The sequence below is a fragment of the Pteropus alecto genome, unplaced genomic scaffold (genome assembly GCF_000325575.1).
Source record: "Pteropus alecto unplaced genomic scaffold, ASM32557v1 scaffold61, whole genome shotgun sequence".
NCBI classification, from domain to species: Eukaryota; Metazoa; Chordata; class Mammalia; order Chiroptera; family Pteropodidae; genus Pteropus; species Pteropus alecto.
Genome location: NW_006434835.1, coordinates 2642809 through 2657028, shown reverse-complemented (window position 1 = coordinate 2657028; position 14220 = coordinate 2642809). Strand labels below are relative to the sequence as shown.

General features: G+C 42.0%; 1 pseudogene; it reads right to left on the bottom strand.

The window, feature by feature from the left end:
* Positions 1-11940: 11940 nt before the first annotated feature.
* LOC112478529 lies at positions 11941-12059 on the bottom strand (annotated as a pseudogene).
* Between the last annotated feature and the right edge of the window lie 2161 nt (positions 12060-14220).

Below are 14220 nucleotides of genomic sequence, written 5' to 3'. Positions count from 1 at the left end.
TTTAAATGCTGACAGATTGGCTGGCATTGTGAATGTCTTTGATATGTAATCATAAAATGGTGCGACTTGTGAAAACATGGTATATAAAACGGCTGTTACTCAGGCTAATTTCATGGTAGCATTTGATTGACAATGAGGCCCTGTGCAAGAAGCCATATCTGTGGAGAATGGAGGGGACTTCGGAGTGGAATGTTGTTATTTCGATGATATTTAAAATCCTTTTTGCTCATTGGAGAGCGGCCCATGAAAAGGGAAAAACAAACTGTGTTATGGCCAAATTCTTCCTTTCAATGTAGCTTGCGTTGATTTTTTTTCCTCTCCACTTGCAAATTACTTCCATTTTCTTGCAAAAATTCGACAATGCTGAATTGGGTACATCTGGGGAAAATAGGTTATGAGTACTCCCCCCTCCCCCGCCCCCAGTAGCATGCTTCTTTTGATTTGACGTTAAAACACTGGGATGCATGTGACGACTTCTCATAGGACACCTGGAGAACACTTGCCTGCGTCTCTCATCGTCTCTCTTGATTCCTCAGAGCTGGGAGCCTTTAGAGAGGAATTCCTGGGGTGGAGACACACAGGCAGGTGGCAACAATTTCAGCAGAATATTACTTTTCCGTTGAAAGGTTTCAGGGAAGAAGAATTTCGTGACTCGGAGGGATGTCTCCGAGGACAGGGCTTGGTCATCCTGGCTCAGCGGGGATCGGGGAGGTTGCTCGTGACTCAGGCCTCGTCACCGTCACCACGTCGGTGCGTTCGGCACATGTAGCTGGGGTCAGACGCACTCCTGATTATTACACGGCAGCATCGCTGCCTGCTTTCCTTTGCTTACCCGGAGATGCCCGTGTGAGTGACACATTGCTGTCCCCTTGAACGCATGGAATGCCAACGTTCTTTAGAAGTAACCTGAAATAAAATGTGTCACCTTAAAGGAAAACACGGAAATGGCCCTTGGTAGCCAATAGATTATCAACTGGGTGTGATCCTTATCCAAGAAGCCATTGAACCTATGTTCATCACCGTGTGCATGTGTGTGCGTGTTTGTGTGCGTGCGTGCGTGTGTGTGTGCGTGTGTGCGTGTGTGTGCACGTGCGTGCGTGTGTGTGTGTGCGTGTGTGTGTGCACGTGCGTGCGTGTGTGTGCGTGTGTGTGTGTGTGTGTGTGTCCTGGTTAGTTTGATATGCTTTCCCTTTCTCTGAAATCATCTTATCATTTTAATCACGGCAATGAGATGGCATTACTTTTTTAAAAAATTTCTGTTTATGTTAGAGATTAGTCACGAAAATAACAAATAGCACTTCTCTGAGATTAGTATTTGACAGATGAATAAACATATCTCACTCCTTTTCCACGAAATATGCAGGGTCAAGGGCATGCAGAAGGGTAAGTCTTTTACCCCTAAGTGAAAATCGTCACTGTGTCACGGGTCCCATTCTTTGGGTCTCTGCAAGAGCCAGTCGTGTTAGACACGTGATGGCCCTTAGCCACAGGGCACACTGCCCTCCTCTGCAGGTCAGGGCGCCGGGGTCAGCGAGCCCCACGAGCTTGCCTCACATCCTCAGCTCATCACCGTGGAGTCTGGATTTAAGACCACGTTCTCTCAGCTATGAAGCCAGCGCTTGACAATAATCACTTCTTCAGGTACTGTGCTGAGTGTCAGTCTCTGAGAACCTGAATCACAGCATCCTGTCGGTGAGGCCGCACCTGGCCCCTTCACCTCAGAGAGGATTTGTAAATGCACGCGGCATAGGGTCTTGGTACCTTCTTCACCTTAACATCTCGATTAAACAGGAGACTTAATTTGACTCCGAGGCAATTCACTGAAGGAATGAATATGATTCTGCTTTAAAATCCTTCATCATATTTATTTGGGTCTAATGCTGAAACCATGAGGATCACAGAAATGCTGGGGTGGACAGGGGCATGTGTTCCGTGAGTGACACAGAGCTCATGCTGTTTAAAGCACTGCTTCTGTGGCTTCGACAGTTATAAATACTGGCGCCTTTTCTTTGCAATATTCTTTTATGCAGCAGTTAAAAACTAACCTTCCCTGGACTAATTTGATGAGTCTCCTTCAGAAGGTGTTAAGGAGACAATGGTAGCCCTTATCCCCCGTCCAGAGATGGCTGTACATAGCACTTGACAAAAGTAAAAAATTATGAGCGAAACGATTCATAAAAAAATGAGATCTGAAATAGCATATTTCATCTATAGAAAAGCATCTTTTGCAATATTCATTTGAATATGTTTATTAGTTGTATTAGTTTAATAAAAATAGAAAATATTTAAATGTCAAACACAAATTAATTTGAAAGACTATTTTGAGACTTCTCTTTAGCGTAGTGAAGTACAAAGAACATGGGCTTCCAATAGTGCCTCCGGCAAAAACTGGCGTTATAACTCCAGGAATGTTACACAACCTGTTCTAGATTCATTCTAGATCTTGGTAAAAGGGACAGATTGCTCCCTGTTTCGAAGTAGTTTTAAAAAACATTCAAGAAAACAGTGAAGTGCTTCTGAAAATTCCAGTCAAAGCGACATATAAATTCATGTGGAAGTTGTAACCCTATCATACCTCCCCCATGCTTCACAAACTAACAGTTATCAACGAAATGTAGAGTCTGTATAACAGAAAGTAGTACATATATTTCAACCAAGAAAACAGTGAAGTGCTTCTGAAAATTCCAGTCAAAGCGACATATAAATTCATGTGGAAGTTGTAACCCTATCATACCTCCCCCATGCTTCACAAACTAACAGTTATCAACGAAATGTAGAGTCTGTATAACAGAAAGTAGTACATATATTTCAACCAAGAAAACAGTGAAGTGCTTCTGAAAATTCCAGTCAAAGCGACATATAAATTCATGTGGAAGTTGTAACCCTATCATACCTCCCCCATGCTTCACAAACTAACAGTTATCAACGAAATGTAGAGTCTGTATAACAGAAAGTAGTACATATATTTCAACCAAGAAAACAGTGAAGTGCTTCTGAAAATTCCAGTCAAAGCGACATATAAATTCATGTGGAAGTTGTAACCCTATCATACCTCCCCCATGCTTCACAAACTAACAGTTATCAACGAAATGTAGAGTCTGTATAACACAAAGTAGTACATATATTTCAACCAAAAATGGAATGGAAACCCTCTGGTAGGCTTCGTCTACAGCTGCGAGGTTATTTGGCTCTAAGTGTGGAAATTGGAACCAGTCAAGAGCGGCCAAAAATTCAAGTGGAGCAGGTCCGTGTGTGTCACCAATGAATTCCAGGTGTCACCGCTCTCTGGATGATTGGGGGGAGAATGGGATTTGCCCTTTCCTAACTCAAAGCTGGCAGTCGTGGCAATCCGTACGGAGTCGTTAACGAGCAGCTTGCTTAGTGTGAGCGGCAAGAGTGTAAGATCCTCACCCACTGCACCAGCCACACTGCACACTCACGCGTACACCGGAATGAAAGTATTTCTGACAGACGGGAGTCCCACACTGCAAAATGAAACTTAAATCTGATCTGGGAAGACAGCGCAGGACTCGAAACTTCACGGAAAAAGATGGACTCGTTCCAACAAAACACATACGTAGAGATCTGATGTAGGCAAAATAGACAGAACAAAACACTACTACCATTTTACCGATTAAGCGGGAGAACTCACTCTTGAAAATAAGCGATCTGAAAGTGGCTTTAAAGTAATAATATCAAAGGTCCTCAAAAGGATATTGGAAAGACTGGCCTCCACAATCAAGGACCAGAGTCATAAAATAATACTAGGTCACTGTGCACAGGTGTTAGAAAATATGAGATTAAAATATAGTCATTAGTACAGTTTCTGGTCCATAATATTACTTGAATGTATTACGTATTACTATGTATTAACATCACATTATTCTTTCTCCCTCTCTCATTTACTCCTAATAAAAAGAGAGAAGAGGAAGAAACAGGATAGATGTCACCTATTTATTTTCTTACATTAAATCATTAAAGATACATGTCAGGAGCATAGTATATAGAACGGTATCATGAGAAGCTTCCTCAGTGGACACAGTCTCCAATGGAATGACCATAATTTGTAAAAATTATTAAGGAAAAAAAGTTTTAAGTCATGGAAAATTTTCCTAAGGGCATGCAGCAAACGAAGAAATGTTCATTTGGTAAAATCTACTAAAACTCAGTGGGAACAGTGGAAGCCTCCAGCATTGGCTGTCACTCCATGAAAAAAGCGGAATTAAAGGGGAAATTAGACAATTTAACAATCGTAGTTGGATACTTCAATACACCACTTTCAAAATAGAATAGAATAATTAGAAATAAGATCAGCAAGGATGTGAGATGTGAGACTTAAGCAAACTATAAGCCAACTATACCTAATAGACACCTAGACAACACTCCACACCGAAACAGCAGAATACAATTTTTTTTCAAGTATCCATGGAAAGTTCTTGAGGCTATATATTCTATGTGCTGGCTGGCTCACAAGACAAACCTCGATACACTTACAAGCATTGAAATCATACAAAATATGCTCTCCTATCTCAATGGAGTAAAATTTAAAAATTAATGACAAAAGGAATTTTTAAAATGTCACAAACATGTTGAAATTAAACGGACTCTCCTAAGTAAACAATAAGTCGAAGAAAAAAACTCAAGGGAAATTAGAAAATACTTTGAGATGAATAAAAAAAGATACAACATACCAAAACTTATAGGATGTAACTAAAGCATTGCTTAAGAGGAAAGATTACAAATATAAACACCTATAATGAAAAAGATCTCGAATCAATAATTTATTATTCCACCTTAAGACAATGGAAGAATAAGAACAAATTAAACCTACAGCAAATAGAAGGAAGGGTCTAATGAAGATTAGTGTAGAAAATAATGAAGTGAAGAACATAGAAATAATATTTTTTAAGGTTGGTTCTCTGAAAAGGTAAGCAAAATTGACAAAACTTTAGCTAAATTAACCAAAAAGAAAATTAAAGATTCAAATGACTAAAGTTAGAAATGAAAATGAGAATATTAGTACCAATCTTACATAGATAAAACGGATTATAAGGAAATTCCATGAATAGCTATAGGTCAACAAGTCATGTATCTTCCATGAAACTTCCAGTTTCTGTAAGAGACACAAAATGCTACTAAAACTCACTCAGGAAGGGCTAGAAAATCTGAATAGAAATACATCAAGAGATTAAACTAGCAGTTAAAATTCCCAATACAAAGAAAGGTAAGGATGGCTTCACTGGCAAATTCTACCAACATTCGACATAATCTCCGTGTCTGGGGACAGACATCCATAACTTTCCATCTGGTCCTCGTTTGCTGGTCAGGATGATGACCTTCAGAATGAATTTTCCCAAAGAATTGAGAGATAAAAGAACATAAATCACAAAAGTAGAAAGTAGGTCATTTTAGAGAACACTGTGGTTTTGTTTTCTTTGCCTACGTAGCTCTGGTCTGGGTTTTCCATCATTTACGCAGGAACAGTCTCTACGCTGCCATCTTTGCTTTGCTTTGCTTTTCCTTTCTTTTCTTTTCTTACCTTTTTTTTTTTTCACTTTTACCCCTTCAAGGAATTCACTTAAAGAAAATTTAAGTCTATAACCCTTTATCCAATCAATGTAATATTTTTACTACAAACTGTTGATTTGCTGGCTGCTGAGGATAAAAAGATGAGTGAGACAAGTACCTTCAACATAGAAAGTTCGCGAATAATATTCACGACCACACTTTAATAACAGCTGACTTAAAGTTACAATAGGCTGGGTGCTGTGCTAAGCTCTTCGTATACATTATTTCATTTAAACTTTGCAGCAATCCTGTGACTCTTCTTCGCTGGGCATGTGTGAGGACAGAGGCATGCATGCTCCACTGGTAACCAGCAGTGAGCCTCTTCTCAACACACACACGCGCGCGTGCACACACGCACACACGCACGCAGCATTCCATGTGGATACCCTGGGATGCGTGGAAAATTTGGACAGTAATCATGATTCCCTTGGTCTTATATAGAAGTGCTAGCCCGTGTATAAGTCTGAAATGTTGCCCTCTCTTTTCAGACGACTCGTGAGTGATGCTGCAGAGTAACACAAGGACAAAGACCTACTTGAGTGCAAGAGAGAGCAATGAACTTGAACGTAACAAAGCATGGAAGGTTTACTGCTTTGGGTTCAGATTCCACATTGCAACTGATCTTTGAGCAACCATTATTTGTCACATTCAGGTGTGGTTCTGGAGAAGAGTGTCTACAATGACCTGAAAAGACCATTAAAACACTCCATCTTTTCTACATATTGTATGAGCTTGGATTTCCTGTACACTTGAACCAAAACAGTCTACCCCAAGAAAATGAATTCATGTATGAAAACCCAACGGTCTCCTAGGAAGCCAGATAGTAAAGAGATTTGCAAAAATGTACAACAATGCCAACGTTTCTGCCATACTTTTATATTTTAAAAATATTTAATTTTTATTAAAATATTATTTATACAATAATGACTATATCATTATTCCATTACTTAATAAAAAAACACTTCAAATGTTTTATTTTATAGTACATTTTAATTTGGAATATGAAGAATATTGATAGACATCACCCACATAAACAGTGCCTCCCTGGGGACCCCAATAACTTTTTAAGAGTAGAAAGCAGCCCTGAGGACAAAAACTTGAGGATGGCTCTACGCCCTTCTTAAAAGAGTCTAACGCCTTTTTTTTGTAGTTACAGGTATGTGGGATATCGCTCTGAAACCATAAGGCTTCGATTTCCCAGAACGACCATTTCTTCACCACCGTTAGTGACTCATTAGCACCAAGCATGAGAGGTGCCGTTGATCCAAATTCTCCCGTGGGATGGAGGGAGGAGGGGATAGGAGGGGGCTGAAAGGAGGAAATAGTTCTCCAGCTACCGTGAATCGCTCGCTATTCCCAGAGTGTGTGATCTCGTTCTTCCGACTGTACATCCGGGCCACTTGCTCTGCTTGAAGCCTTCGCAGCCCGTGTCTCCATCAGAAGATTCTCTCCTCCTCCCTGACCACTCTGCTCCCACGCCCGCCTGCCACCCTCCTGCCTTAACACGTTCCCTCCTGTTCAATAACACCATCATCGGGGGCGCGAGTCAGTGGCTACAGACTTCTCAAGCACCGGGGTCAACGTGCAGAAGGATGGACTTAATTCATCTATAACTTAACTTAAAATTCATCTATAACATAACTTAACTTATGTTTTATCACAAAACACATTTTACCTGGTTGCTTAGGACTTAATAAGGCTAAAGTCTAGCAATCTCAACCGATTCAGGCTTCTCTTGTTCAAGTCTGAAATTTTGACCTCTTTTTTCTGTCCTTGGGTCTGCGACAAAGCCTTTGGGCTGAATGGGATGGAGAGCCGGTAGGGAAGAAGTGTGACCCTCGGGAGCTTCTGTCTAGATTCTGCTGAGACATATAACACGCATGCCAAGGTTCACACAGCAAGAGCAGGCTTGGTGCAATGTCATAGGTCAGAAATGTCATGGAAGTGGCTGCAAAATAAATAGGGTACATGAAGGCGGAAAGTAACGTGGTGTATAGGTGTGAGAAGGTATATATCGGAGTTGAATTTGGATGAACTAGAGAGCTAGATATTTGAGTGCATAAATTTAAAATGAAAGAAAACCCCGATTCTGAGAGCATGATGGTACCGTGGAGAAAATCCAAACGTGCTTCTAGTGGTAATTGTTTCAGTCCCTGGATTTCAGTAATTGCAACCCTGTAAGTATTCAGTATCCGAACCTAGGACAATCCACAGAAAATGACTCGCTCTGTAGCCTCTGGATAACAAAAGGGATAGAATCGACTTTGAAATGGTGAATTTTGTCATGCGTTGAATTCTTCTGATCCAGTAGCTTTTGGTCATTTAGAATTCACTTTGAATGCATCTTATCGCAAATTCTTGTAAAACACCGAAACCTGGGCGATCACTGTAACCTCAGGAAAAAACTGTATGCTGCATGAAATTGCCGATTTAGCTATTTTCCTCATTGTTCCACAATCACAGACACGTTATGTAGAGTCAGGCAGCGAGCATCAAACTGGTCCGTCTCTCCTACCGGCTGTCAATCGGGTTGGCATTATGGAAATGTCGGTTTTCAAAGAAGGCCCTTCAGGCCCCCGTTCTGTTCTGAAGATGGAGCCCCAGCTGGCGTTCGTGCGATGTGGGAGGGACAAGTGGAAGGAAAAGAGAGAGGAAAAGATGGTAGAAAACACAGACGACGTGACGATTTGGGAAGATCCTTTCGGTTAAAAAGGACCATTGGAATCAAATTTGTTTTTCCGTTGGCCTACTAAACCCGATCATATTAACAAAATTTATATTTCCCTTTCAAATTTAGTGTCCACAACAATAAATGCAAAGTGTACAACATTTCTGCATAATTGGATATTATGCTTAATCTACGTTATACTTTATATCCTTTTTACCGGTTAACTTTTGTTATCAAATAAGCGATCTTGAAATGAAGTGGCTTAGAAGCACATCATGTAATATTACTCGTCTCACGGTTAGATGCTTGACTAAGAGGATGGCTCTCCAGGACGGGCACGGCGGGGTGCCTGATGAGGCTGGGCGTCTTCAGATATTTTTAAATCATCCTCTCAAGATGAGGAGAGTAGCCCAAGTGTGCTCATGTCACGGCGATGGCAGAAGTGTGAGAGGCACGTGGAGACACACGGTCTCAGCTTGGAACGGACACACCGTCGCTCCTCCATTCTCGTGATCGAAGCAAGGCACAAGGCAATGCCCCACCTCGAAGGGTGGAGAAATATAGTCAATTGTCACGGAAGGAATTCCAAGGTACACATCAAAGGGCAGATATTTAGGAAAGGCTGAGAAATTAAACTAGCGTCAGAAATTAGTCTGGAATATCTTATGTGCCAAAATGGTACATGATCAACGGAAAAGAGCACTAATAATAATCAGATATTCCACATAGGAAAATGTGCCCTAGCACTTTGGAAAAGCACATCACAATTCGTGTCAGAAAACCGCTGAGAAGTTGGCGAGTGTGCCAGTTCAAACAGGACGGAAGTCTCGGATGCAGAGGCGGAGAATTTGGAACCCAGGAGCCTTACCACACTCGTGACACTTTCGGAGACAGGTTTCATCCTCATGTTTTGAATGGCCGGGTCGAAAATGGTCAGCAGTGAAGGCTGTTGAAAGAGATGGCAGCTACTGAAAGAAACTCGCCTTAAGTGACATCAGGGATCCAAAACACTCAGGTCTTCGGGGCAGGTGCGTGCAGCGTTGCAAGAGGAAATGAAGAGGTGAGCACGGGTGAAGATTCTAGCAGGCAGACGGCCTCGGGAGTGCTGGCTATTTACATGTATTGAGCACCTACAACATGAGGCAGTTTACAGGCAATATCTCAAGCCCCTCAAAAACACTGTGTAGTAGATATTTTTATTCCATTTTAGAAACGATGCAGCAAAAACCCGCCGTGTGTCTGCGTGACTGAGAACCAGAAACCTGTGAGGCCGTAAAGCAAATGTAAAGTCAGATAAACTTGATTCCAGTCTCACGGTTGGATTCGGAGGCAGAACTCTAGATTTAGAACAAGAGTAGCCACGGTTTCGGGCTGAATGTCTGTCCCCTGAGATGGCCACGTTGACGTCCTAACCCCCAACGCACTGATGTTGGGAGGTGGGGCCTGTGGGAGGTGACCGGGTCAGAAAGGTGAGATCCTCAGGAGTGGGATCCGCACCCTCATGAAGAGAGGCCCCAGAGAGCTCCCTCACCCCTTCTGCCATGTGAGGGCACAGCGAGACGTCTGTGACCCAGAAGTGGGTCGTCACCTGACCATGCTGGCACCCTGTGCTCAGGCTTCCAGCCTTCAGAACAGAGAGAAATAAATGTGTGTCATCTGTAAGCTGCCCAGTCTGCGAAACTTTGTTATAGCAGCCGGGGCGGGCTAAACGGCCATCGAGAGGCTCTGCGACCCCAAGCCCTGGGCCCAGGGCAGCAGTCAAGCAAAATGGACTGGAAATCAGGATATAAACCTGGAATTTGGTTTCAGCAATACATCCAGTTTCTGGAGTTGATTTCCCGCGGTCAAGTCTGATCAGAAGGTCCTGGGCTGGGTGCTCAGAGCGCTGAGCTGGCGAAGCTGTGAGTTTCTTGGGATGCAGAGGGCAGACGGGGCTCGGAGCCCGGGGAATAAGCCCAGAGGGGCTCGTCCTGCCCTTGTCACGCAGGCAGGGCCGTGGTGGAGCGCAGGCCCAGGAAGATTCTTTTTTTTCCAAAAGGCAGCCTTAGTGGACTGGAAATAGAAAGTCAGCTGGCCTCAGGTCTTCAGCTGAATAATTCTTGTCTCACATGTGTGCACCTCTTAGCCGCATGTCACCTTAAGAAAAGGGTGAGTCTTGGTGCCTTGGTGTGAGGAAGCCAAGAAATGCCATTTCGGCCAATCTGTGTTCCTTTTCTCTCTCGTTAAATCTAGTCCAAGCTCAAGTCTTGCCGCATCCCCAGGGAGTGTTTCTCCCTGGAGCACTTGTCCGCTATGAATCCAGTTCATATAATTTATTGGGCACAGATGGTGACAGGTGCTCTAGTAAGTGCTTTAAATTCTAATCCTCATCACAAGCTGGAATTGGGTGGTGTCGCATGCGCTCAAGGTGTGATATCAAGGTTCACATCAAGGCTGCCCACGATCACAGAGCTGGTTGGCGCCAGGGCCAAGATTTCAGTGGTCTGTCTGATTAGAATGCATGTCTTTCATATACTAAGATCTTTCTTTCTCTCTGTGAAAAAGTCAGCAGCCCAGAGTGCTACAGATTTGTAAACCTTTCAAAATCATTATGATCTTCGCGATGGAATCATTGTGAATCCTGCCCCCCGCCCCCCCCCAGGGAGAATGTTCAGTATTTTTGTATTGCCTGCAAGAGAAGTTTTTGTGGCATTTACCTCAGTCCCTCGCTTATCTTTATAATTATTAAGACCATCAATTTGTATGATTAAATTAGCACTAATTACTTACCAAATTATTACAGAGTAGCTTTCAGATACGATCAAGTCACAAAGTGTTTAAGAGTCATGTACGTCTGTCAAAACAACAGCGACAAAATCGGGGAAATAAAAATAACCCCAAACAAAACCAAAAAGAAAACTTACGTGTAAGGTAAAGATGGTTGTGGACTCGAGAACGTTTTTTACTGCTAATCACACAATTGTCGTTCACCTAATATTTTGAAAACCACTCATAAGCAGAGAAATAGCAGGGCGAACAAACGAAAGAAAACTCAATTAATGGACCTCTTCATTATTTTCTCATTTCTGGCTCGAATATCCAAAAATCGGTTGTTAATTCTGTTACGTACGAAACATTATCTTGATTTTAAGGGAGCGAGTAGAAAGCAAAGATTGAGAACGTAGAACCCAGTGCTGGCCACGCCATCGGCTTCTGTGGAACTTTGGGAAGCAATTCTATCATTCCAGAATTCCCTCGTCGATAAATAGAACGATCCCCACGTGGCTTCCAAGGTCCCTTCATCTAAAGTTTACACAAAAGAGAATGTAAGTCCCTATACATGCTCGCCATACTTCATGGTTAAAGTTATTCCCAACCTCTGAATTGTTAATATTCCTTTCACATTAAATAATATTAGCAAAAAATACAATTAGCTCGAATAAGATGAAACACATTATTTCGATGATATGGTGGTTCCAAAGAAATAGGCGTTTTACTTGAAAATCAAAGAGGTAGGGTTTTTAGGCTTTCTTGCTTGCTTTCTCTCCTCTTTCTTTCTTCCTTTCTTTCTTTCTTTCTTTCTTTCTTTCTTTCTTTCTTTCTTTCTTTCTTTCTTTCTTTCTTTCTTTTCTTTCATTTTAACGCCTACAGCATCTTCCTAGGTTCCTTCCTTCCTTCCTTCCTTCCTTCTTTCTTTCTTTCTTTCTTTCTTTCTTTCATTTTAACGCCTACAGCACCTAGTCTTCCTAGGTGGTCTCCCATCCAAGTACTAAGCAGGTCTGACCCTACTTAGCTTCCGAGATCAGACGGGATCGGGCACGTTCAGGGTGGCTTGGCCATAGACTGAGTCTTTCTTGTTAGCATTTGTTGTTTTTTTTTTTTCATTTCAAACACAGGTGATTTTTATCCAGTTCCTGGATGGCAACCCGTGGTTGTCTCTCGTGAGGCGAAAGTGTACATGTTTGACGTGTGAAAAGGAGGCTGAGGACGCCTACTCGGGCAGCAGAGGAAGTGGACTTGGATCACTACTGTCTACCCCCCGAAGCACGTTTTTAAGTGCCACGTTTGAACGGGACACTCTGAGAGCACCCGAGTGGGAGGGCCAGGTGGGCTCCCCGTGTCGTGAGCTGCCATCTCTTCTCTGGTCTCACCCCTTTCGGGGGAGGGAGGGCGGCTCTGTGGTGCAGATGTCCTGGTTTATTTACTTATTTTTTTTGAATTTATATTCGACCGAATACAATCGTTATAGCTAAATCATATTTCTAATTTCACAACTGTTTGCTTTTAATTACAGCTGTTGAATTTATGGAACACATGGTCAACCTCTAATAAAATAATCGTAACCCTTTTTTCCTTTAGTGTATAAATGCTGGGAATTACCCTTATGCTATATCAAAGCATACTTGTATTTGTGGGATGAATTCTACTAGAATTATGTTGTATTATGTCAAACATGTTATTGCCACATTTGGTCGACTGATAGTTTATTATGGATTTGCATCCCTGTTTTCATAACTGAAATGAATGATAATTTTTTTCATTATATTACCTGATGGTTTTGAAATCAAGCTTATCTAATTTTTATCTGTTTGCTATTTTCTTGAACATTCTGTATAAAACGAGAATTAAATTTGGGCTAAAGATTTGGTAATAATCTTTTGCAAGTCTGGAACTTTGGAGAGGTGGATTTTTTTTTAACCATTTCTATTTCTTTACTACTTTTTTTATTCATGTGTTTCATTTCCTACTGCTCTGATTTTCAATGAGACTGTGGTATAATTTGTGTAAATAAAAGTTATCCATTTTAGTGCATCATTTGATGATTTTCGATAAAGTATACCTCTGGAAAACACTGCCACGATCGACGTGTAGTCAACTGTCATTGTTCCTTCCACTCCTAGGGTTTGGATCAAAAGAGCGAGGTGACTTGCTCGAGGCCCCACAGCTAATCAAGGGCGGAACTGTCTCCTGACTGATCCGGGAGCACCGGTAGAGCGAAATCGGGCTTAACTATTTATTTACTTGATGCTTCTTATTCCTTCCCTTTACTGTTAGTTTTCCATCATGCATGCACCCCTCGGTTATTCCAGAAGCTTCTCGAACCTAAGGATATTTCTGTCCTCTGCAATGCACCAACCTACAGGAGAGTTTCCTGCTCTTCCAGCTTTCGGAAAGGTCTGAATTTGCTTCCAGGCTTAGCACCTATTTGAATTATGTTGTATTATGTCAAACAAAAAAATTATGTTGTATTATGAGTTATAGTTTCCACATCTGTAAAATAGAGGTAACGGTTTTTCCACAGCTTACCGTATTTAGCTTCTTATTTTTCGAAATGAGATCGCGTACGTAAAGTTCACGGTGCGATGCCCGACTCCCCGCACGTGGCGAGCGGCTCGCGGGGGACTTCGTCGCTGCCATTTGATCGCTTTCCTTGCTCATTCACCTTCCTGCCCTTCAGTCCCCGTATCGTTTTGAGATTCAAATCTCACTTACTCTTCAGCAAATCCTCCTGGTTGCAATTAACGACGACCTTCTTACACCCGCACCACATTTTTCTTGAACTTTTATTCATTCGCGGAGTTTGTGCTGTTTTATCGGTGTCGGCTTCCCAGGCTCAGTTGTAAGCGATTCAAGGTCAGAGCATATAAATTATGCATCTCGTGTTACCTCAGCGTCTAGCTAACACTTCACACAGAGTAAGTGTTAGATAAACGCTTCCATAATGAGAATGTAATTTATTTCTTTATCCAGAAAACATTTACTGAACACCTACATTGTTCCACTTCCTGTACTGTTGCCTAGTAGAGAATCATTAACATAAAAGGACACTGTTTTTTTTGTTTTTTGTTTTTAATAAATCAGTGATAGAATTAATAATGAAACCGAATTGTACAGGTTCAGTTCGGTAGCTAAATATCAAGCTTGGACCTCGGTTTGAAAAGCAGCTGTGCTTCCGGCTCCGAGCTGGACGTCCCACCTGCACTATCAGCAGAGGTGCCAATGGC